The sequence below is a fragment of the Diplotaxodon limnothrissa genome, linkage group LG19 (assembly GCF_057381915.1).
Source record: "Diplotaxodon limnothrissa isolate DT_005_m linkage group LG19, D_limnothrissa_male_GT1.1, whole genome shotgun sequence".
NCBI lineage: Eukaryota > Metazoa > Chordata > Actinopteri > Cichliformes > Cichlidae > Diplotaxodon > Diplotaxodon limnothrissa.
Window position 1 is genome coordinate 3,902,114 of NC_140614.1, and position 25,720 is coordinate 3,927,833.

The window sequence follows — 25,720 nt, forward strand, 5'->3', positions numbered from 1 at the left end:
ATAATGAAAACCTATACTTTGTTTCGGTCGAGTTCCCCATTCAAATGCATGTAACAGTGAGAAACGCACTGTCTTGGCGAAAGAAAGCGTTTTTGTACAACTTCATAGAAATAGCTGTAACTTTTGATAGAAGACTCGGATACACATGTTTATGGCTTTATCTTATAGAACTCAAGGTTCCCGTGCTGGGAAAACAGGTTTTGCAGCTGTTTGAGCTAAGATTTCCAAGTTATTCACATAATGAAAACCTATACTTTGTTTCGGTCGAGTTCCCCATTCAAATGCATGTAACAGTGAGAAACGCACTGTCTTGGCGAAAGAAAGCGTTTTTGTACAACTTCATAGAAATAGCTGTAACTTTTGATAGAAGACTCAGACAAACATGTTTATGGCCTTATATTATAGAACTCAAGGTCCCCGTGCTGGGAAAACAGGTTTTGCAGCTGTTTGAGCTAAGATTTTCAAGTTATTCACATAATGAAAACCTATACTTTGTTTCGGTCGAGTTCCCCATTCAAATGCATGTAACAGTGAGAAACGCACTGTCTTGGCGAAAGAAAGCGTTTTTGTACAACTTCATAGAAATAGCTGTAACTTTTGATAGAAGACTCGGATACACATGTTTATGGCTTTATCTTATAGAACTCAAGGTTCCCGTGCTGGGAAAACAGGTTTTGCAGCTGTTTGAGCTAAGATTTCCAAGTTATTCACATAATGAAAACCTATACTTTGTTTCGGTCGAGTTCCCCATTCAAATGCATGTAACAGTGAGAAACGCACTGTCTTGGCGAAAGAAAGCGTTTTTGTACAACTTCATAGAAATAGCTGTAACTTTTGATAGAAGACTCAGACAAACATGTTTATGGCCTTATATTATAGAACTCAAGGTCCCCGTGCTGGGAAAACAGGTTTTGCAGCTGTTTGAGCTAAGATTTTCAAGTTATTCACATAATGAAAACCTATACTTTGTTTCGGTCGAGTTCCCCATTCAAATGCATGTAACAGTGAGAAACGCACTGTCTTGGCGAAAGAAAGCGTTTTTGTACAACTTCATAGAAATAGCTGTAACTTTTGATAGAAGACTCGGATACACATGTTTATGGCTTTATCTTATAGAACTCAAGGTTCCCGTGCTGGGAAAACAGGTTTTGCAGCTGTTTGAGCTAAGATTTCCAAGTTATTCACATAATGAAAACCTATACTTTGTTTCGGTCGAGTTCCCCATTCAAATGCATGTAACAGTGAGAAACGCACTGTCTTGGCGAAAGAAAGCGTTTTTGTACAACTTCATAGAAATAGCTGTAACTTTTGATAGAAGACTCAGACAAACATGTTTATGGCCTTATATTATAGAACTCAAGGTCCCCGTGCTGGGAAAACAGGTTTTGCAGCTGTTTGAGCTAAGATTTTCAAGTTATTCACATAATGAAAACCTATACTTTGTTTCGGTCGAGTTCCCCATTCAAATGCATGTAACAGTGAGAAACGCACTGTCTTGGCGAAAGAAAGCGTTTTTGTACAACTTCATAGAAATAGCTGTAACTTTTGATAGAAGACTCGGATACACATGTTTATGGCTTTATCTTATAGAACTCAAGGTTCCCGTGCTGGGAAAACAGGTTTTGCAGCTGTTTGAGCTAAGATTTCCAAGTTATTCACATAATGAAAACCTATACTTTGTTTCGGTCGAGTTCCCCATTCAAATGCATGTAACAGTGAGAAACGCACTGTCTTGGCGAAAGAAAGCGTTTTTGTACAACTTCATAGAAATAGCTGTAACTTTTGATAGAAGACTCGGATACACATGTTTATGGCTTTATCTTATAGAACTCAAGGTTCCCGTGCTGGGAAAACAGGTTTTGCAGCTGTTTGAGCTAAGATTTCCAAGTTATTCACATAATGAAAACCTATACTTTGTTTCGGTCGAGTTCCCCATTCAAATGCATGTAACAGTGAGAAACGCACTGTCTTGGCGAAAGAAAGCGTTTTTGTACAACTTCATAGAAATAGCTGTAACTTTTGATAGAAGACTCGGATACACATGTTTATGGCTTTATCTTATAGAACTCAAGGTTCCCGTGCTGGGAAAACAGGTTTTGCAGCTGTTTGAGCTAAGATTTCCAAGTTATTCACATAATGAAAACCTATACTTTGTTTCGGTCGAGTTCCCCATTCAAATGCATGTAACAGTGAGAAACGCACTGTCTTGGCGAAAGAAAGCGTTTTTGTACAACTTCATAGAAATAGCTGTAACTTTTGATAGAAGACTCAGACAAACATGTTTATGGCCTTATATTATAGAACTCAAGGTCCCCGTGCTGGGAAAACAGGTTTTGCAGCTGTTTGAGCTAAGATTTCCAAGTTATTCACATAATGAAAACCTATACTTTGTTTCGGTCGAGTTCCCCATTCAAATGCATGTAACAGTGAGAAACGCACTGTCTTGGCGAAAGAAAGCATTTTTGTACAACTTCATAGAAATAGCTGTAACTTTTGATAGAAGACTCAGACAAACATGTTTATGGCCTTATATTATAGAACTCAAGGTCCCCGTGCTGGGAAAATAAGTTTTGCAGCTGTTTGAGCTAAGATTTCCAAGTTATTCACATAATGAAAACCTATACTTTGTTTCGGTCGAGTTCCCCATTCAAATGCATGTAACAGTGAGAAACGCACTGTCTTGGCGAAAGAAAGCGTTTTTGTACAACTTCATAGAAATAGCTGTAACTTTTGATAGAAGACTCGGATACACATGTTTATGGCTTTATCTTATAGAACTCAAGGTTCCCGTGCTGGGAAAACAGGTTTTGCAGCTGTTTGAGCTAAGATTTCCAAGTTATTCACATAATGAAAACCTATACTTTGTTTCGGTCGAGTTCCCCATTCAAATGCATGTAACAGTGAGAAACGCACTGTCTTGGCGAAAGAAAGCGTTTTTGTACAACTTCATAGAAATAGCTGTAACTTTTGATAGAAGACTCGGATACACATGTTTATGGCTTTATCTTATAGAACTCAAGGTTCCCGTGCTGGGAAAACAGGTTTTGCAGCTGTTTGAGCTAAGATTTCCAAGTTATTCACATAATGAAAACCTATACTTTGTTTCGGTCGAGTTCCCCATTCAAATGCATGTAACAGTGAGAAACGCACTGTCTTGGCGAAAGAAAGCGTTTTTGTACAACTTCATAGAAATAGCTGTAACTTTTGATAGAAGACTCGGATACACATGTTTATGGCTTTATCTTATAGAACTCAAGGTTCCCGTGCTGGGAAAACAGGTTTTGCAGCTGTTTGAGCTAAGATTTCCAAGTTATTCACATAATGAAAACCTATACTTTGTTTCGGTCGAGTTCCCCATTCAAATGCATGTAACAGTGAGAAACGCACTGTCTTGGCGAAAGAAAGCGTTTTTGTACAACTTCATAGAAATAGCTGTAACTTTTGATAGAAGACTCAGACAAACATGTTTATGGCCTTATATTATAGAACTCAAGGTCTCCGTGCTGGGAAAACAGGTTTTGCAGCTGTTTGAGCTAAGATTTCCAAGTTATTCACATAATGAAAACTTGTACTTTGTTTCGGTCGAGTTCCCCATTCAAATGCATGTAACAGTGAGAAACGCACTGTCTTGGCGAAAGAAAGCGTTTTTGTACAACTTCATAGAAATAGCTGTAACTTTTGATAGAAGACTCGGATACACATGTTTATGGCTTTATCTTATAGAACTCAAGGTTCCCGTGCTGGGAAAACAGGTTTTGCAGCTGTTTGAGCTAAGATTTCCAAGTTATTCACATAATGAAAACCTATACTTTGTTTCGGTCGAGTTCCCCATTCAAATGCATGTAACAGTGAGAAACGCACTGTCTTGGCGAAAGAAAGCGTTTTTGTACAACTTCATAGAAATAGCTGTAACTTTTGATAGAAGACTCGGATACACATGTTTATGGCTTTATCTTATAGAACTCAAGGTTCCCGTGCTGGGAAAACAGGTTTTGCAGCTGTTTGAGCTAAGATTTCCAAGTTATTCACATAATGAAAACCTATACTTTGTTTCGGTCGAGTTCCCCATTCAAATGCATGTAACAGTGAGAAACGCACTGTCTTGGCGAAAGAAAGCGTTTTTGTACAACTTCATAGAAATAGCTGTAACTTTTGATAGAAGACTCAGACAAACATGTTTATGGCCTTATATTATAGAACTCAAGGTCCCCGTGCTGGGAAAACAGGTTTTGCAGCTGTTTGAGCTAAGATTTTCAAGTTATTCACATAATGAAAACCTATACTTTGTTTCGGTCGAGTTCCCCATTCAAATGCATGTAACAGTGAGAAACGCACTGTCTTGGCGAAAGAAAGCGTTTTTGTACAACTTCATAGAAATAGCTGTAACTTTTGATAGAAGACTCGGATACACATGTTTATGGCTTTATCTTATAGAACTCAAGGTTCCCGTGCTGGGAAAACAGGTTTTGCAGCTGTTTGAGCTAAGATTTCCAAGTTATTCACATAATGAAAACCTATACTTTGTTTCGGTCGAGTTCCCCATTCAAATGCATGTAACAGTGAGAAACGCACTGTCTTGGCGAAAGAAAGCGTTTTTGTACAACTTCATAGAAATAGCTGTAACTTTTGATAGAAGACTCAGACAAACATGTTTATGGCCTTATATTATAGAACTCAAGGTCCCCGTGCTGGGAAAACAGGTTTTGCAGCTGTTTGAGCTAAGATTTTCAAGTTATTCACATAATGAAAACCTATACTTTGTTTCGGTCGAGTTCCCCATTCAAATGCATGTAACAGTGAGAAACGCACTGTCTTGGCGAAAGAAAGCATTTTTGTACAACTTCATAGAAATAGCTGTAACTTTTGATAGAAGACTCAGACAAACATGTTTATGGCCTTATATTATAGAACTCAAGGTTCCCGTGCTGGGAAAACAGGTTTTGCAGCTGTTTGAGCTAAGATTTCCAAGTTATTCACATAATGAAAACCTATACTTTGTTTCGGTCGAGTTCCCCATTCAAATGCATGTAACAGTGAGAAACGCACTGTCTTGGCGAAAGAAAGCGTTTTTGTACAACTTCATAGAAATAGCTGTAACTTTTGATAGAAGACTCGGATACACATGTTTATGGCTTTATCTTATAGAACTCAAGGTCCCCGTGCTGGGAAAACAGGTTTTGCAGCTGTTTGAGCTAAGATTTCCAAGTTATTCACATAATGAAAACTTGTACTTTGTTTCGGTCGAGTTCCCCATTCAAATGCATGTAACAGTGAGAAACGCACTGTCTTGGCGAAAGAAAGCGTTTTTGTACAACTTCATATGAATAGCTGTAACTTTTGATAGAAGACTCGGATACACATGTTTATGGCTTTATCTTATAGAACTCAAGGTTCCCGTGCTGGGAAAACAGGTTTTGCAGCTGTTTGAGCTAAGATTTCCAAGTTATTCACATAATGAAAACCTATACTTTGTTTCGGTCGAGTTCCCCATTCAAATGCATGTAACAGTGAGAAACGCACTGTCTTGGCGAAAGAAAGCGTTTTTGTACAACTTCATAGAAATAGCTGTAACTTTTGATAGAAGACTCGGATACACATGTTTATGGCTTTATCTTATAGAACTCAAGGTTCCCGTGCTGGGAAAACAGGTTTTGCAGCTGTTTGAGCTAAGATTTCCAAGTTATTCACATAATGAAAACCTATACTTTGTTTCGGTCGAGTTCCCCATTCAAATGCATGTAACAGTGAGAAACGCACTGTCTTGGCGAAAGAAAGCGTTTTTGTACAACTTCATAGAAATAGCTGTAACTTTTGATAGAAGACTCAGACAAACATGTTTATGGCCTTATATTATAGAACTCAAGGTCTCCGTGCTGGGAAAACAGGTTTTGCAGCTGTTTGAGCTAAGATTTCCAAGTTATTCACATAATGAAAACTTGTACTTTGTTTCGGTCGAGTTCCCCATTCAAATGCATGTAACAGTGAGAAACGCACTGTCTTGGCGAAAGAAAGCGTTTTTGTACAACTTCATAGAAATAGCTGTAACTTTTGATAGAAGACTCGGATACACATGTTTATGGCTTTATCTTATAGAACTCAAGGTTCCCGTGCTGGGAAAACAGGTTTTGCAGCTGTTTGAGCTAAGATTTCCAAGTTATTCACATAATGAAAACCTATACTTTGTTTCGGTCGAGTTCCCCATTCAAATGCATGTAACAGTGAGAAACGCACTGTCTTGGCGAAAGAAAGCGTTTTTGTACAACTTCATAGAAATAGCTGTAACTTTTGATAGAAGACTCGGATACACATGTTTATGGCTTTATCTTATAGAACTCAAGGTTCCCGTGCTGGGAAAACAGGTTTTGCAGCTGTTTGAGCTAAGATTTCCAAGTTATTCACATAATGAAAACCTATACTTTGTTTCGGTCGAGTTCCCCATTCAAATGCATGTAACAGTGAGAAACGCACTGTCTTGGCGAAAGAAAGCGTTTTTGTACAACTTCATAGAAATAGCTGTAACTTTTGATAGAAGACTCAGACAAACATGTTTATGGCCTTATATTATAGAACTCAAGGTCTCCGTGCTGGGAAAACAGGTTTTGCAGCTGTTTGAGCTAAGATTTCCAAGTTATTCACATAATGAAAACTTGTACTTTGTTTCGGTCGAGTTCCCCATTCAAATGCATGTAACAGTGAGAAACGCACTGTCTTGGCGAAAGAAAGCGTTTTTGTACAACTTCATAGAAATAGCTGTAACTTTTGATAGAAGACTCGGATACACATGTTTATGGCTTTATCTTATAGAACTCAAGGTTCCCGTGCTGGGAAAACAGGTTTTGCAGCTGTTTGAGCTAAGATTTCCAAGTTATTCACATAATGAAAACCTATACTTTGTTTCGGTCGAGTTCCCCATTCAAATGCATGTAACAGTGAGAAACGCACTGTCTTGGCGAAAGAAAGCGTTTTTGTACAACTTCATAGAAATAGCTGTAACTTTTGATAGAAGACTCGGATACACATGTTTATGGCTTTATCTTATAGAACTCAAGGTTCCCGTGCTGGGAAAACAGGTTTTGCAGCTGTTTGAGCTAAGATTTCCAAGTTATTCACATAATGAAAACCTATACTTTGTTTCGGTCGAGTTCCCCATTCAAATGCATGTAACAGTGAGAAACGCACTGTCTTGGCGAAAGAAAGCGTTTTTGTACAACTTCATAGAAATAGCTGTAACTTTTGATAGAAGACTCGGATACACATGTTTATGGCTTTATCTTATAGAACTCAAGGTTCCCGTGCTGGGAAAACAGGTTTTGCAGCTGTTTGAGCTAAGATTTCCAAGTTATTCACATAATGAAAACCTATACTTTGTTTCGGTCGAGTTCCCCATTCAAATGCATGTAACAGTGAGAAACGCACTGTCTTGGCGAAAGAAAGCGTTTTTGTACAACTTCATAGAAATAGCTGTAACTTTTGATAGAAGACTCGGATACACATGTTTATGGCTTTATCTTATAGAACTCAAGGTTCCCGTGCTGGGAAAACAGGTTTTGCAGCTGTTTGAGCTAAGATTTCCAAGTTATTCACATAATGAAAACCTATACTTTGTTTCGGTCGAGTTCCCCATTCAAATGCATGTAACAGTGAGAAACGCACTGTCTTGGCGAAAGAAAGCGTTTTTGTACAACTTCATAGAAATAGCTGTAACTTTTGATAGAAGACTCGGATACACATGTTTATGGCTTTATCTTATAGAACTCAAGGTTCCCGTGCTGGGAAAACAGGTTTTGCAGCTGTTTGAGCTAAGATTTCCAAGTTATTCACATAATGAAAACCTATACTTTGTTTCGGTCGAGTTCCCCATTCAAATGCATGTAACAGTGAGAAACGCACTGTCTTGGCGAAAGAAAGCGTTTTTGTACAACTTCATAGAAATAGCTGTAACTTTTGATAGAAGACTCGGATACACATGTTTATGGCTTTATCTTATAGAACTCAAGGTTCCCGTGCTGGGAAAACAGGTTTTGCAGCTGTTTGAGCTAAGATTTCCAAGTTATTCACATAATGAAAACCTATACTTTGTTTCGGTCGAGTTCCCCATTCAAATGCATGTAACAGTGAGAAACGCACTGTCTTGGCGAAAGAAAGCGTTTTTGTACAACTTCATAGAAATAGCTGTAACTTTTGATAGAAGACTCAGACAAACATGTTTATGGCCTTATATTATAGAACTCAAGGTCCCCGTGCTGGGAAAACAGGTTTTGCAGCTGTTTGAGCTAAGATTTTCAAGTTATTCACATAATGAAAACCTATACTTTGTTTCGGTCGAGTTCCCCATTCAAATGCATGTAACAGTGAGAAACGCACTGTCTTGGCGAAAGAAAGCGTTTTTGTACAACTTCATAGAAATAGCTGTAACTTTTGATAGAAGACTCGGATACACATGTTTATGGCTTTATCTTATAGAACTCAAGGTTCCCGTGCTGGGAAAACAGGTTTTGCAGCTGTTTGAGCTAAGATTTCCAAGTTATTCACATAATGAAAACCTATACTTTGTTTCGGTCGAGTTCCCCATTCAAATGCATGTAACAGTGAGAAACGCACTGTCTTGGCGAAAGAAAGCGTTTTTGTACAACTTCATAGAAATAGCTGTAACTTTTGATAGAAGACTCAGACAAACATGTTTATGGCCTTATATTATAGAACTCAAGGTCCCCGTGCTGGGAAAACAGGTTTTGCAGCTGTTTGAGCTAAGATTTTCAAGTTATTCACATAATGAAAACCTATACTTTGTTTCGGTCGAGTTCCCCATTCAAATGCATGTAACAGTGAGAAACGCACTGTCTTGGCGAAAGAAAGCGTTTTTGTACAACTTCATAGAAATAGCTGTAACTTTTGATAGAAGACTCGGATACACATGTTTATGGCTTTATCTTATAGAACTCAAGGTTCCCGTGCTGGGAAAACAGGTTTTGCAGCTGTTTGAGCTAAGATTTCCAAGTTATTCACATAATGAAAACCTATACTTTGTTTCGGTCGAGTTCCCCATTCAAATGCATGTAACAGTGAGAAACGCACTGTCTTGGCGAAAGAAAGCGTTTTTGTACAACTTCATAGAAATAGCTGTAACTTTTGATAGAAGACTCGGATACACATGTTTATGGCTTTATCTTATAGAACTCAAGGTTCCCGTGCTGGGAAAACAGGTTTTGCAGCTGTTTGAGCTAAGATTTCCAAGTTATTCACATAATGAAAACCTATACTTTGTTTCGGTCGAGTTCCCCATTCAAATGCATGTAACAGTGAGAAACGCACTGTCTTGGCGAAAGAAAGCGTTTTTGTACAACTTCATAGAAATAGCTGTAACTTTTGATAGAAGACTCGGATACACATGTTTATGGCTTTATCTTATAGAACTCAAGGTTCCCGTGCTGGGAAAACAGGTTTTGCAGCTGTTTGAGCTAAGATTTCCAAGTTATTCACATAATGAAAACCTATACTTTGTTTCGGTCGAGTTCCCCATTCAAATGCATGTAACAGTGAGAAACGCACTGTCTTGGCGAAAGAAAGCGTTTTTGTACAACTTCATAGAAATAGCTGTAACTTTTGATAGAAGACTCAGACAAACATGTTTATGGCCTTATATTATAGAACTCAAGGTCCCCGTGCTGGGAAAACAGGTTTTGCAGCTGTTTGAGCTAAGATTTCCAAGTTATTCACATAATGAAAACCTATACTTTGTTTCGGTCGAGTTCCCCATTCAAATGCATGTAACAGTGAGAAACGCACTGTCTTGGCGAAAGAAAGCATTTTTGTACAACTTCATAGAAATAGCTGTAACTTTTGATAGAAGACTCAGACAAACATGTTTATGGCCTTATATTATAGAACTCAAGGTCCCCGTGCTGGGAAAACAGGTTTTGCAGCTGTTTGAGCTAAGATTTCCAAGTTATTCACATAATGAAAACCTATACTTTGTTTCGGTCGAGTTCCCCATTCAAATGCATGTAACAGTGAGAAACGCACTGTCTTGGCGAAAGAAAGCATTTTTGTACAACTTCATAGAAATAGCTGTAACTTTTGATAGAAGACTCAGACAAACATGTTTATGGCCTTATATTATAGAACTCAAGGTCCCCGTGCTGGGAAAATAAGTTTTGCAGCTGTTTGAGCTAAGATTTCCAAGTTATTCACATAATGAAAACCTATACTTTGTTTCGGTCGAGTTCCCCATTCAAATGCATGTAACAGTGAGAAACGCACTGTCTTGGCGAAAGAAAGCGTTTTTGTACAACTTCATAGAAATAGCTGTAACTTTTGATAGAAGACTCGGATACACATGTTTATGGCTTTATCTTATAGAACTCAAGGTTCCCGTGCTGGGAAAACAGGTTTTGCAGCTGTTTGAGCTAAGATTTCCAAGTTATTCACATAATGAAAACCTATACTTTGTTTCGGTCGAGTTCCCCATTCAAATGCATGTAACAGTGAGAAACGCACTGTCTTGGCGAAAGAAAGCGTTTTTGTACAACTTCATAGAAATAGCTGTAACTTTTGATAGAAGACTCGGATACACATGTTTATGGCTTTATCTTATAGAACTCAAGGTTCCCGTGCTGGGAAAACAGGTTTTGCAGCTGTTTGAGCTAAGATTTCCAAGTTATTCACATAATGAAAACCTATACTTTGTTTCGGTCGAGTTCCCCATTCAAATGCATGTAACAGTGAGAAACGCACTGTCTTGGCGAAAGAAAGCGTTTTTGTACAACTTCATAGAAATAGCTGTAACTTTTGATAGAAGACTCGGATACACATGTTTATGGCTTTATCTTATAGAACTCAAGGTTCCCGTGCTGGGAAAACAGGTTTTGCAGCTGTTTGAGCTAAGATTTCCAAGTTATTCACATAATGAAAACCTATACTTTGTTTCGGTCGAGTTCCCCATTCAAATGCATGTAACAGTGAGAAACGCACTGTCTTGGCGAAAGAAAGCGTTTTTGTACAACTTCATAGAAATAGCTGTAACTTTTGATAGAAGACTCAGACAAACATGTTTATGGCCTTATATTATAGAACTCAAGGTCTCCGTGCTGGGAAAACAGGTTTTGCAGCTGTTTGAGCTAAGATTTCCAAGTTATTCACATAATGAAAACTTGTACTTTGTTTCGGTCGAGTTCCCCATTCAAATGCATGTAACAGTGAGAAACGCACTGTCTTGGCGAAAGAAAGCGTTTTTGTACAACTTCATAGAAATAGCTGTAACTTTTGATAGAAGACTCGGATACACATGTTTATGGCTTTATCTTATAGAACTCAAGGTTCCCGTGCTGGGAAAACAGGTTTTGCAGCTGTTTGAGCTAAGATTTCCAAGTTATTCACATAATGAAAACCTATACTTTGTTTCGGTCGAGTTCCCCATTCAAATGCATGTAACAGTGAGAAACGCACTGTCTTGGCGAAAGAAAGCGTTTTTGTACAACTTCATAGAAATAGCTGTAACTTTTGATAGAAGACTCGGATACACATGTTTATGGCTTTATCTTATAGAACTCAAGGTTCCCGTGCTGGGAAAACAGGTTTTGCAGCTGTTTGAGCTAAGATTTCCAAGTTATTCACATAATGAAAACCTATACTTTGTTTCGGTCGAGTTCCCCATTCAAATGCATGTAACAGTGAGAAACGCACTGTCTTGGCGAAAGAAAGCGTTTTTGTACAACTTCATAGAAATAGCTGTAACTTTTGATAGAAGACTCGGATACACATGTTTATGGCTTTATCTTATAGAACTCAAGGTTCCCGTGCTGGGAAAACAGGTTTTGCAGCTGTTTGAGCTAAGATTTCCAAGTTATTCACATAATGAAAACCTATACTTTGTTTCGGTCGAGTTCCCCATTCAAATGCATGTAACAGTGAGAAACGCACTGTCTTGGCGAAAGAAAGCGTTTTTGTACAACTTCATAGAAATAGCTGTAACTTTTGATAGAAGACTCAGACAAACATGTTTATGGCCTTATATTATAGAACTCAAGGTTCCCGTGCTGGGAAAACAGGTTTTGCAGCTGTTTGAGCTAAGATTTCCAAGTTATTCACATAATGAAAACCTATACTTTGTTTCGGTCGAGTTCCCCATTCAAATGCATGTAACAGTGAGAAACGCACTGTCTTGGCGAAAGAAAGCGTTTTTGTACAACTTCATAGAAATAGCTGTAACTTTTGATAGAAGACTCGGATACACATGTTTATGGCTTTATCTTATAGAACTCAAGGTCCCCGTGCTGGGAAAACAGGTTTTGCAGCTGTTTGAGCTAAGATTTCCAAGTTATTCACATAATGAAAACTTGTACTTTGTTTCGGTCGAGTTCCCCATTCAAATGCATGTAACAGTGAGAAACGCACTGTCTTGGCGAAAGAAAGCGTTTTTGTACAACTTCATATGAATAGCTGTAACTTTTGATAGAAGACTCGGATACACATGTTTATGGCTTTATCTTATAGAACTCAAGGTTCCCGTGCTGGGAAAACAGGTTTTGCAGCTGTTTGAGCTAAGATTTCCAAGTTATTCACATAATGAAAACCTATACTTTGTTTCGGTCGAGTTCCCCATTCAAATGCATGTAACAGTGAGAAACGCACTGTCTTGGCGAAAGAAAGCGTTTTTGTACAACTTCATAGAAATAGCTGTAACTTTTGATAGAAGACTCAGACAAACATGTTTATGGCCTTATATTATAGAACTCAAGGTCTCCGTGCTGGGAAAACAGGTTTTGCAGCTGTTTGAGCTAAGATTTCCAAGTTATTCACATAATGAAAACCTATACTTTGTTTCGGTCGAGTTCCCCATTCAAATGCATGTAACAGTGAGAAACGCACTGTCTTGGCGAAAGAAAGCGTTTTTGTACAACTTCATAGAAATAGCTGTAACTTTTGATAGAAGACTCAGACAAACATGTTTATGGCCTTATATTATAGAACTCAAGGTCTCCGTGCTGGGAAAACAGGTTTTGCAGCTGTTTGAGCTAAGATTTCCAAGTTATTCACATAATGAAAACTTGTACTTTGTTTCGGTCGAGTTCCCCATTCAAATGCATGTAACAGTGAGAAACGCACTGTCTTGGCGAAAGAAAGCGTTTTTGTACAACTTCATAGAAATAGCTGTAACTTTTGATAGAAGACTCGGATACACATGTTTATGGCTTTATCTTATAGAACTCAAGGTTCCCGTGCTGGGAAAACAGGTTTTGCAGCTGTTTGAGCTAAGATTTCCAAGTTATTCACATAATGAAAACCTATACTTTGTTTCGGTCGAGTTCCCCATTCAAATGCATGTAACAGTGAGAAACGCACTGTCTTGGCGAAAGAAAGCGTTTTTGTACAACTTCATAGAAATAGCTGTAACTTTTGATAGAAGACTCGGATACACATGTTTATGGCTTTATCTTATAGAACTCAAGGTTCCCGTGCTGGGAAAACAGGTTTTGCAGCTGTTTGAGCTAAGATTTCCAAGTTATTCACATAATGAAAACCTATACTTTGTTTCGGTCGAGTTCCCCATTCAAATGCATGTAACAGTGAGAAACGCACTGTCTTGGCGAAAGAAAGCGTTTTTGTACAACTTCATAGAAATAGCTGTAACTTTTGATAGAAGACTCGGATACACATGTTTATGGCTTTATCTTATAGAACTCAAGGTTCCCGTGCTGGGAAAACAGGTTTTGCAGCTGTTTGAGCTAAGATTTCCAAGTTATTCACATAATGAAAACCTATACTTTGTTTCGGTCGAGTTCCCCATTCAAATGCATGTAACAGTGAGAAACGCACTGTCTTGGCGAAAGAAAGCGTTTTTGTACAACTTCATAGAAATAGCTGTAACTTTTGATAGAAGACTCAGACAAACATGTTTATGGCCTTATATTATAGAACTCAAGGTCTCCGTGCTGGGAAAACAGGTTTTGCAGCTGTTTGAGCTAAGATTTCCAAGTTATTCACATAATGAAAACTTGTACTTTGTTTCGGTCGAGTTCCCCATTCAAATGCATGTAACAGTGAGAAACGCACTGTCTTGGCGAAAGAAAGCGTTTTTGTACAACTTCATAGAAATAGCTGTAACTTTTGATAGAAGACTCGGATACACATGTTTATGGCTTTATCTTATAGAACTCAAGGTTCCCGTGCTGGGAAAACAGGTTTTGCAGCTGTTTGAGCTAAGATTTCCAAGTTATTCACATAATGAAAACCTATACTTTGTTTCGGTCGAGTTCCCCATTCAAATGCATGTAACAGTGAGAAACGCACTGTCTTGGCGAAAGAAAGCGTTTTTGTACAACTTCATAGAAATAGCTGTAACTTTTGATAGAAGACTCAGACAAACATGTTTATGGCCTTATATTATAGAACTCAAGGTCTCCGTGCTGGGAAAACAGGTTTTGCAGCTGTTTGAGCTAAGATTTCCAAGTTATTCACATAATGAAAACTTGTACTTTGTTTCGGTCGAGTTCCCCATTCAAATGCATGTAACAGTGAGAAACGCACTGTCTTGGCGAAAGAAAGCGTTTTTGTACAACTTCATAGAAATAGCTGTAACTTTTGATAGAAGACTCGGATACACATGTTTATGGCTTTATCTTATAGAACTCAAGGTTCCCGTGCTGGGAAAACAGGTTTTGCAGCTGTTTGAGCTAAGATTTCCAAGTTATTCACATAATGAAAACCTATACTTTGTTTCGGTCGAGTTCCCCATTCAAATGCATGTAACAGTGAGAAACGCACTGTCTTGGCGAAAGAAAGCGTTTTTGTACAACTTCATAGAAATAGCTGTAACTTTTGATAGAAGACTCGGATACACATGTTTATGGCTTTATCTTATAGAACTCAAGGTTCCCGTGCTGGGAAAACAGGTTTTGCAGCTGTTTGAGCTAAGATTTCCAAGTTATTCACATAATGAAAACCTATACTTTGTTTCGGTCGAGTTCCCCATTCAAATGCATGTAACAGTGAGAAACGCACTGTCTTGGCGAAAGAAAGCGTTTTTGTACAACTTCATAGAAATAGCTGTAACTTTTGATAGAAGACTCAGACAAACATGTTTATGGCCTTATATTATAGAACTCAAGGTCCCCGTGCTGGGAAAACAGGTTTTGCAGCTGTTTGAGCTAAGATTTTCAAGTTATTCACATAATGAAAACCTATACTTTGTTTCGGTCGAGTTCCCCATTCAAATGCATGTAACAGTGAGAAACGCACTGTCTTGGCGAAAGAAAGCGTTTTTGTACAACTTCATAGAAATAGCTGTAACTTTTGATAGAAGACTCGGATACACATGTTTATGGCTTTATCTTATAGAACTCAAGGTTCCCGTGCTGGGAAAACAGGTTTTGCAGCTGTTTGAGCTAAGATTTCCAAGTTATTCACATAATGAAAACCTATACTTTGTTTCGGTCGAGTTCCCCATTCAAATGCATGTAACAGTGAGAAACGCACTGTCTTGGCGAAAGAAAGCGTTTTTGTACAACTTCATAGAAATAGCTGTAACTTTTGATAGAAGACTCAGACAAACATGTTTATGGCCTTATATTATAGAACTCAAGGTCCCCGTGCTGGGAAAACAGGTTTTGCAGCTGTTTGAGCTAAGATTTTCAAGTTATTCACATAATGAAAACCTATACTTTGTTTCGGTCGAGTTCCCCATTCAAATGCATGTAACAGTGAGAAACGCACTGTCTTGGCGAAAGAAAGCATTTTTGTACAACTTCATAGAAATAGCTGTAACTTTTGATAGAAGACTCAGACAAACATGTTTATGGCCTTATATTATAGAACTCAAGGTTCCCGTGCTGGGAAAACAGGTTTTGCAGCTGTTTGAGCTAAGATTTCCAAGTTATTCACATAATGAAAACCTATACTTTGTTTCGGTCGAGTTCCCCATTCAAATGCATGTAACAGTGAGAAACGCACTGTCTTGGCGAAAGAAAGCGTTTTTGTACAACTTCATAGAAATAGCTGTAACTTTTGATAGAAGACTCGGATACACATGTTTATGGCTTTATCTTATAGAACTCAAGGTCCCCGTGCTGGGAAAACAGGTTTTGCAGCTGTTTGAGCTAAGATTTCCAAGTTATTCACATAATGAAAACTTGTACTTTGTTTCGGTCGAGTTCCCCATTCAAATGCATGTAACAGTGAGAAACGCACTGTCTTGGCGAAAGAAAGCGTTTTTGTACAACTTCATATGAATAGCTGTAACTTTTGATAGAAGACTCGGATACACATGTTTATGGCTTTATCTTATAGAACTCAAGGTTCCCGTGCTGGGAAAACAGGTTTTGCAGCTGTTTGAGCTAAGATTTCCAAGTTATTCACATAATGAAAACCTATACTTTGTTTCGGTCGAGTTCCCCATTCAAATGCATGTAACAGTGAGAAACGCACTGTCTTGGCGAAAGAAAGCGTTTTTGTACAACTTCATAGAAATAGCTGTAACTTTTGATAGAAGACTCAGACAAACATGTTTATGGCCTTATATTATAGAACTCAAGGTCCCCGTGCTGGGAAAACAGGTTTTGCAGCTGTTTGAGCTAAGATTTTCAAGTTATTCACATAATGAAAACCTATACTTTGTTTCGGTCGAGTTCCCCATTCAAATGCATGTAACAGTGAGAAACGCACTGTCTTGGCGAAAGAAAGCATTTTTGTACAACTTCATAGAAATAGCTGTAACTTTTGATAGAAGACTCAGACAAACATGTTTATGGCCTTATATTATAGAACTCAAGGTTCCCGTGCTGGGAAAACAGGTTTTGCAGCTGTTTGAGCTAAGATTTCCAAGTTATTCACATAATGAAAACCTATACTTTGTTTCGGTCGAGTTCCCCATTCAAATGCATGTAACAGTGAGAAACGCACTGTCTTGGCGAAAGAAAGCGTTTTTGTACAACTTCATAGAAATAGCTGTAACTTTTGATAGAAGACTCGGATACACATGTTTATGGCTTTATCTTATAGAACTCAAGGTCCCCGTGCTGGGAAAACAGGTTTTGCAGCTGTTTGAGCTAAGATTTCCAAGTTATTCACATAATGAAAACTTGTACTTTGTTTCGGTCGAGTTCCCCATTCAAATGCATGTAACAGTGAGAAACGCACTGTCTTGGCGAAAGAAAGCGTTTTTGTACAACTTCATATGAATAGCTGTAACTTTTGATAGAAGACTCGGATACACATGTTTATGGCTTTATCTTATAGAACTCAAGGTTCCCGTGCTGGGAAAACAGGTTTTGCAGCTGTTTGAGCTAAGATTTCCAAGTTATTCACATAATGAAAACCTATACTTTGTTTCGGTCGAGTTCCCCATTCAAATGCATGTAACAGTGAGAAACGCACTGTCTTGGCGAAAGAAAGCGTTTTTGTACAACTTCATAGAAATAGCTGTAACTTTTGATAGAAGACTCGGATACACATGTTTATGGCTTTATCTTATAGAACTCAAGGTTCCCGTGCTGGGAAAACAGGTTTTGCAGCTGTTTGAGCTAAGATTTCCAAGTTATTCACATAATGAAAACCTATACTTTGTTTCGGTCGAGTTCCCCATTCAAATGCATGTAACAGTGAGAAACGCACTGTCTTGGCGAAAGAAAGCGTTTTTGTACAACTTCATAGAAATAGCTGTAACTTTTGATAGAAGACTCAGACAAACATGTTTATGGCCTTATATTATAGAACTCAAGGTCTCCGTGCTGGGAAAACAGGTTTTGCAGCTGTTTGAGCTAAGATTTCCAAGTTATTCACATAATGAAAACTTGTACTTTGTTTCGGTCGAGTTCCCCATTCAAATGCATGTAACAGTGAGAAACGCACTGTCTTGGCGAAAGAAAGCGTTTTTGTACAACTTCATAGAAATAGCTGTAACTTTTGATAGAAGACTCGGATACACATGTTTATGGCTTTATCTTATAGAACTCAAGGTTCCCGTGCTGGGAAAACAGGTTTTGCAGCTGTTTGAGCTAAGATTTCCAAGTTATTCACATAATGAAAACCTATACTTTGTTTCGGTCGAGTTCCCCATTCAAATGCATGTAACAGTGAGAAACGCACTGTCTTGGCGAAAGAAAGCGTTTTTGTACAACTTCATAGAAATAGCTGTAACTTTTGATAGAAGACTCGGATACACATGTTTATGGCTTTATCTTATAGAACTCAAGGTTCCCGTGCTGGGAAAACAGGTTTTGCAGCTGTTTGAGCTAAGATTTCCAAGTTATTCACATAATGAAAACCTATACTTTGTTTCGGTCGAGTTCCCCATTCAAATGCATGTAACAGTGAGAAACGCACTGTCTTGGCGAAAGAAAGCGTTTTTGTACAACTTCATAGAAATAGCTGTAACTTTTGATAGAAGACTCGGATACACATGTTTATGGCTTTATCTTATAGAACTCAAGGTTCCCGTGCTGGGAAAACAGGTTTTGCAGCTGTTTGAGCTAAGATTTCCAAGTTATTCACATAATGAAAACCTATACTTTGTTTCGGTCGAGTTCCCCATTCAAATGCATGTAACAGTGAGAAACGCACTGTCTTGGCGAAAGAAAGCGTTTTTGTACAACTTCATAGAAATAGCTGTAACTTTTGATAGAAGACTCAGACAAACATGTTTATGGCCTTATATTATAGAACTCAAGGTCTCCGTGCTGGGAAAACAGGTTTTGCAGCTGTTTGAGCTAAGATTTCCAAGTTATTCACATAATGAAAACTTGTACTTTGTTTCGGTCGAGTTCCCCATTCAAATGCATGTAACAGTGAGAAACGCACTGTCTTGGCGAAAGAAAGCGTTTTTGTACAACTTCATAGAAATAGCTGTAACTTTTGATAGAAGACTCGGATACACATGTTTATGGCTTTATCTTATAGAACTCAAGGTTCCCGTGCTGGGAAAACAGGTTTTGCAGCTGTTTGAGCTAAGATTTCCAAGTTATTCACATAATGAAAACCTATACTTTGTTTCGGTCGAGTTCCCCATTCAAATGCATGTAACAGTGAGAAACGCACTGTCTTGGCGAAAGAAAGCGTTTTTGTACAACTTCATAGAAATAGCTGTAACTTTTGATAGAAGACTCAGACAAACATGTTTATGGCCTTATATTATAGAACTCAAGGTCTCCGTGCTGGGAAAACAGGTTTTGCAGCTGTTTGAGCTAAGATTTCCAAGTTATTCACATAATGAAAACTTGTACTTTGTTTCGGTCGAGTTCCCCATTCAAATGCATGTAACAGTGAGAAACGCACTGTCTTGGCGAAAGAAAGCGTTTTTGTACAACTTCATAGAAATAGCTGTAACTTTTGATAGAAGACTCGGATACACATGTTTATGGCTTTATCTTATAGAACTCAAGGTTCCCGTGCTGGGAAAACAGGTTTTGCAGCTGTTTGAGCTAAGATTTCCAAGTTATTCACATAATGAAAACCTATACTTTGTTTCGGTCGAGTTCCCCATTCAAATGCATGTAACAGTGAGAAACGCACTGTCTTGGCGAAAGAAAGCGTTTTTGTACAACTTCATAGAAATAGCTGTAACTTTTGATAGAAGACTCGGATACACATGTTTATGGCTTTATCTTATAGAACTCAAGGTTCCCGTGCTGGGAAAACAGGTTTTGCAGCTGTTTGAGCTAAGATTTCCAAGTTATTCACATAATGAAAACCTATACTTTGTTTCGGTCGAGTTCCCCATTCAAATGCATGTAACAGTGAGAAACGCACTGTCTTGGCGAAAGAAAGCGTTTTTGTACAACTTCATAGAAATAGCTGTAACTTTTGATAGAAGACTCGGATACACATGTTTATGGCTTTATCTTATAGAACTCAAGGTTCCCGTGCTGGGAAAACAGGTTTTGCAGCTGTTTGAGCTAAGATTTCCAAGTTATTCACATAATGAAAACCTATACTTTGTTTCGGTCGAGTTCCCCATTCAAATGCATGTAACAGTGAGAAACGCACTGTCTTGGCGAAAGAAAGCGTTTTTGTACAACTTCATAGAAATAGCTGTAACTTTTGATAGAAGACTCAGACAAACATGTTTATGGCCTTATATTATAGAACTCAAGGTCCCCGTGCTGGGAAAACAGGTTTTGCAGCTGTTTGAGCTAAGATTTTCAAGTTATTCACATAATGAAAACCTATACTTTGTTTCGGTCGAGTTCCCCATTCAAATGCATGTAACAGTGAGAAACGCACTGTCTTGGCGAAAGAAAGCGTTTTTGTACAACTTCATAGAAATAGCTGTAACTTTTGATAGAAGACTCGGATACACATGTTTATGGCTTTATCTTATAGAACTCAAGGTTCCCGTGCTGGGAAAACAGGTTTTGCAGCTGTTTGAGCTAAGATTTCCAAGTTATTCACATAATGAAAACCTATACTTTGTTTCGGTCGAGTTCCCCATTCAAATGCATGTAACAGTGAGAAACGCACTGTCTTGGCGAAAGAAAGCGTTTTTGTACAACTTCATAGAAATAGCTGTAACTTTTGATAGAAGACTCAGACAAACATGTTTATGGCCTTATATTATAGAACTCAAGGTCCCCGTGCTGGGAAAACAGGTTTTGCAGCTGTTTGAGCTAAGATTTTCAAGTTATTCACATAATGAAAACCTATACTTTGTTTCGGTCGAGTTCCCCATTCAAATGCATGTAACAGTGAGAAACGCACTGTCTTGGCGAAAGAAAGCATTTTTGTACAACTTCATAGAAATAGCTGTAACTTTTGATAGAAGACTCAGACAAACATGTTTATGGCCTTATATTATAGAACTCAAGGTTCCCGTGCTGGGAAAACAGGTTTTGCAGCTGTTTGAGCTAAGATTTCCAAGTTATTCACATAATGAAAACCTATACTTTGTTTCGGTCGAGTTCCCCATTCAAATGCATGTAACAGTGAGAAACGCACTGTCTTGGCGAAAGAAAGCGTTTTTGTACAACTTCATAGAAATAGCTGTAACTTTTGATAGAAGACTCGGATACACATGTTTATGGCTTTATCTTATAGAACTCAAGGTCCCCGTGCTGGGAAAACAGGTTTTGCAGCTGTTTGAGCTAAGATTTCCAAGTTATTCACATAATGAAAACTTGTACTTTGTTTCGGTCGAGTTCCCCATTCAAATGCATGTAACAGTGAGAAACGCACTGTCTTGGCGAAAGAAAGCGTTTTTGTACAACTTCATATGAATAGCTGTAACTTTTGATAGAAGACTCGGATACACATGTTTATGGCTTTATCTTATAGAACTCAAGGTTCCCGTGCTGGGAAAACAGGTTTTGCAGCTGTTTGAGCTAAGATTTCCAAGTTATTCACATAATGAAAACCTATACTTTGTTTCGGTCGAGTTCCCCATTCAAATGCATGTAACAGTGAGAAACGCACTGTCTTGGCGAAAGAAAGCGTTTTTGTACAACTTCATAGAAATAGCTGTAACTTTTGATAGAAGACTCGGATACACATGTTTATGGCTTTATCTTATAGAACTCAAGGTTCCCGTGCTGGGAAAACAGGTTTTGCAGCTGTTTGAGCTAAGATTTCCAAGTTATTCACATAATGAAAACCTATACTTTGTTTCGGTCGAGTTCCCCATTCAAATGCATGTAACAGTGAGAAACGCACTGTCTTGGCGAAAGAAAGCGTTTTTGTACAACTTCATAGAAATAGCTGTAACTTTTGATAGAAGACTCAGACAAACATGTTTATGGCCTTATATTATAGAACTCAAGGTCTCCGTGCTGGGAAAACAGGTTTTGCAGCTGTTTGAGCTAAGATTTCCAAGTTATTCACATAATGAAAACTTGTACTTTGTTTCGGTCGAGTTCCCCATTCAAATGCATGTAACAGTGAGAAACGCACTGTCTTGGCGAAAGAAAGCGTTTTTGTACAACTTCATAGAAATAGCTGTAACTTTTGATAGAAGACTCGGATACACATGTTTATGGCTTTATCTTATAGAACTCAAGGTTCCCGTGCTGGGAAAACAGGTTTTGCAGCTGTTTGAGCTAAGATTTCCAAGTTATTCACATAATGAAAACCTATACTTTGTTTCGGTCGAGTTCCCCATTCAAATGCATGTAACAGTGAGAAACGCACTGTCTTGGCGAAAGAAAGCGTTTTTGTACAACTTCATAGAAATAGCTGTAACTTTTGATAGAAGACTCGGATACACATGTTTATGGCTTTATCTTATAGAACTCAAGGTTCCCGTGCTGGGAAAACAGGTTTTGCAGCTGTTTGAGCTAAGATTTCCAAGTTATTCACATAATGAAAACCTATACTTTGTTTCGGTCGAGTTCCCCATTCAAATGCATGTAACAGTGAGAAACGCACTGTCTTGGCGAAAGAAAGCGTTTTTGTACAACTTCATAGAAATAGCTGTAACTTTTGATAGAAGACTCGGATACACATGTTTATGGCTTTATCTTATAGAACTCAAGGTTCCCGTGCTGGGAAAACAGGTTTTGCAGCTGTTTGAGCTAAGATTTCCAAGTTATTCACATAATGAAAACCTATACTTTGTTTCGGTCGAGTTCCCCATTCAAATGCATGTAACAGTGAGAAACGCACTGTCTTGGCGAAAGAAAGCGTTTTTGTACAACTTCATAGAAATAGCTGTAACTTTTGATAGAAGACTCAGACAAACATGTTTATGGCCTTATATTATAGAACTCAAGGTCTCCGTGCTGGGAAAACAGGTTTTGCAGCTGTTTGAGCTAAGATTTCCAAGTTATTCACATAATGAAAACTTGTACTTTGTTTCGGTCGAGTTCCCCATTCAAATGCATGTAACAGTGAGAAACGCACTGTCTTGGCGAAAGAAAGCGTTTTTGTACAACTTCATAGAAATAGCTGTAACTTTTGATAGAAGACTCGGATACACATGTTTATGGCTTTATCTTATAGAACTCAAGGTTCCCGTGCTGGGAAAACAGGTTTTGCAGCTGTTTGAGCTAAGATTTCCAAGTTATTCACATAATGAAAACCTATACTTTGTTTCGGTCGAGTTCCCCATTCAAATGCATGTAACAGTGAGAAACGCACTGTCTTGGCGAAAGAAAGCGTTTTTGTACAACTTCATAGAAATAGCTGTAACTTTTGATAGAAGACTCAGACAAACATGTTTATGGCCTTATATTATAGAACTCAAGGTCTCCGTGCTGGGAAAACAGGTTTTGCAGCTGTTTGAGCTAAGATTTCCAAGTTATTCACATAATGAAAACTTGTACTTTGTTTCGGTCGAGTTCCCCATTCAAATGCATGTAACAGTGAGAAACGCACTGTCTTGGCGAAAGAAAGCGTTTTTGTACAACTTCATAGAAATAGCTGTAACTTTTGATAGAAGACTCGGATACACATGTTTATGGCTTTATCTTATAGAACTCAAGGTTCCCGTGCTGGGAAAACAGGTTTTGCAGCTGTTTGAGCTAAGATTTCCAAGTTATTCACATAATGAAAACCTATACTTTGTTTCGGTCGAGTTCCCCATTCAAATGCATGTAACAGTGAGAAACGCACTGTCTTGGCGAAAGAAAGCGTTTTTGTACAACTTCATAGAAATAGCTGTAACTTTTGATAGAAGACTCAGACAAACATGTTTATGGCCTTATATTATAGAACTCAAGGTCTCCGTGCTGGGAAAACAGGTTTTGCAGCTGTTTGAGCTAAGATTTCCAAGTTATTCACATAATGAAAACTTGTACTTTGTTTCGGTCGAGTTCCCCATTCAAATGCATGTAACAGTGAGAAACGCACTGTCTTGGCGAAAGAAAGCGTTTTTGTACAACTTCATAGAAATAGCTGTAACTTTTGATAGAAGACTCGGATACACATGTTTATGGCTTTATCTTATAGAACTCAAGGTTCCCGTGCTGGGAAAACAGGTTTTGCAGCTGTTTGAGCTAAGATTTCCAAGTTATTCACATAATGAAAACCTATACTTTGTTTCGGTCGAGTTCCCCATTCAAATGCATGTAACAGTGAGAAACGCACTGTCTTGGCGAAAGAAAGCGTTTTTGTACAACTTCATAGAAATAGCTGTAACTTTTGATAGAAGACTCGGATACACATGTTTATGGCTTTATCTTATAGAACTCAAGGTTCCCGTGCTGGGAAAACAGGTTTTGCAGCTGTTTGAGCTAAGATTTCCAAGTTATTCACATAATGAAAACCTATACTTTGTTTCGGTCGAGTTCCCCATTCAAATGCATGTAACAGTGAGAAACGCACTGTCTTGGCGAAAGAAAGCGTTTTTGTACAACTTCATAGAAATAGCTGTAACTTTTGATAGAAGACTCGGATACACATGTTTATGGCTTTATCTTATAGAACTCAAGGTTCCCGTGCTGGGAAAACAGGTTTTGCAGCTGTTTGAGCTAAGATTTCCAAGTTATTCACATAATGAAAACCTATACTTTGTTTCGGTCGAGTTCCCCATTCAAATGCATGTAACAGTGAGAAACGCACTGTCTTGGCGAAAGAAAGCGTTTTTGTACAACTTCATAGAAATAGCTGTAACTTTTGATAGAAGACTCAGACAAACATGTTTATGGCCTTATATTATAGAACTCAAGGTCCCCGTGCTGGGAAAACAGGTTTTGCAGCTGTTTGAGCTAAGATTTTCAAGTTATTCACATAATGAAAACCTATACTTTGTTTCGGTCGAGTTCCCCATTCAAATGCATGTAACAGTGAGAAACGCACTGTCTTGGCGAAAGAAAGCGTTTTTGTACAACTTCATAGAAATAGCTGTAACTTTTGATAGAAGACTCGGATACACATGTTTATGGCTTTATCTTATAGAACTCAAGGTTCCCGTGCTGGGAAAACAGGTTTTGCAGCTGTTTGAGCTAAGATTTCCAAGTTATTCACATAATGAAAACCTATACTTTGTTTCGGTCGAGTTCCCCATTCAAATGCATGTAACAGTGAGAAACGCACTGTCTTGGCGAAAGAAAGCGTTTTTGTACAACTTCATAGAAATAGCTGTAACTTTTGATAGAAGACTCAGACAAACATGTTTATGGCCTTATATTATAGAACTCAAGGTCCCCGTGCTGGGAAAACAGGTTTTGCAGCTGTTTGAGCTAAGATTTTCAAGTTATTCACATAATGAAAACCTATACTTTGTTTCGGTCGAGTTCCCCATTCAAATGCATGTAACAGTGAGAAACGCACTGTCTTGGCGAAAGAAAGCATTTTTGTACAACTTCATAGAAATAGCTGTAACTTTTGATAGAAGACTCAGACAAACATGTTTATGGCCTTATATTATAGAACTCAAGGTTCCCGTGCTGGGAAAACAGGTTTTGCAGCTGTTTGAGCTAAGATTTCCAAGTTATTCACATAATGAAAACCTATACTTTGTTTCGGTCGAGTTCCCCATTCAAATGCATGTAACAGTGAGAAACGCACTGTCTTGGCGAAAGAAAGCGTTTTTGTACAACTTCATAGAAATAGCTGTAACTTTTGATAGAAGACTCGGATACACATGTTTATGGCTTTATCTTATAGAACTCAAGGTCCCCGTGCTGGGAAAACAGGTTTTGCAGCTGTTTGAGCTAAGATTTCCAAGTTATTCACATAATGAAAACTTGTACTTTGTTTCGGTCGAGTTCCCCATTCAAATGCATGTAACAGTGAGAAACGCACTGTCTTGGCGAAAGAAAGCGTTTTTGTACAACTTCATATGAATAGCTGTAACTTT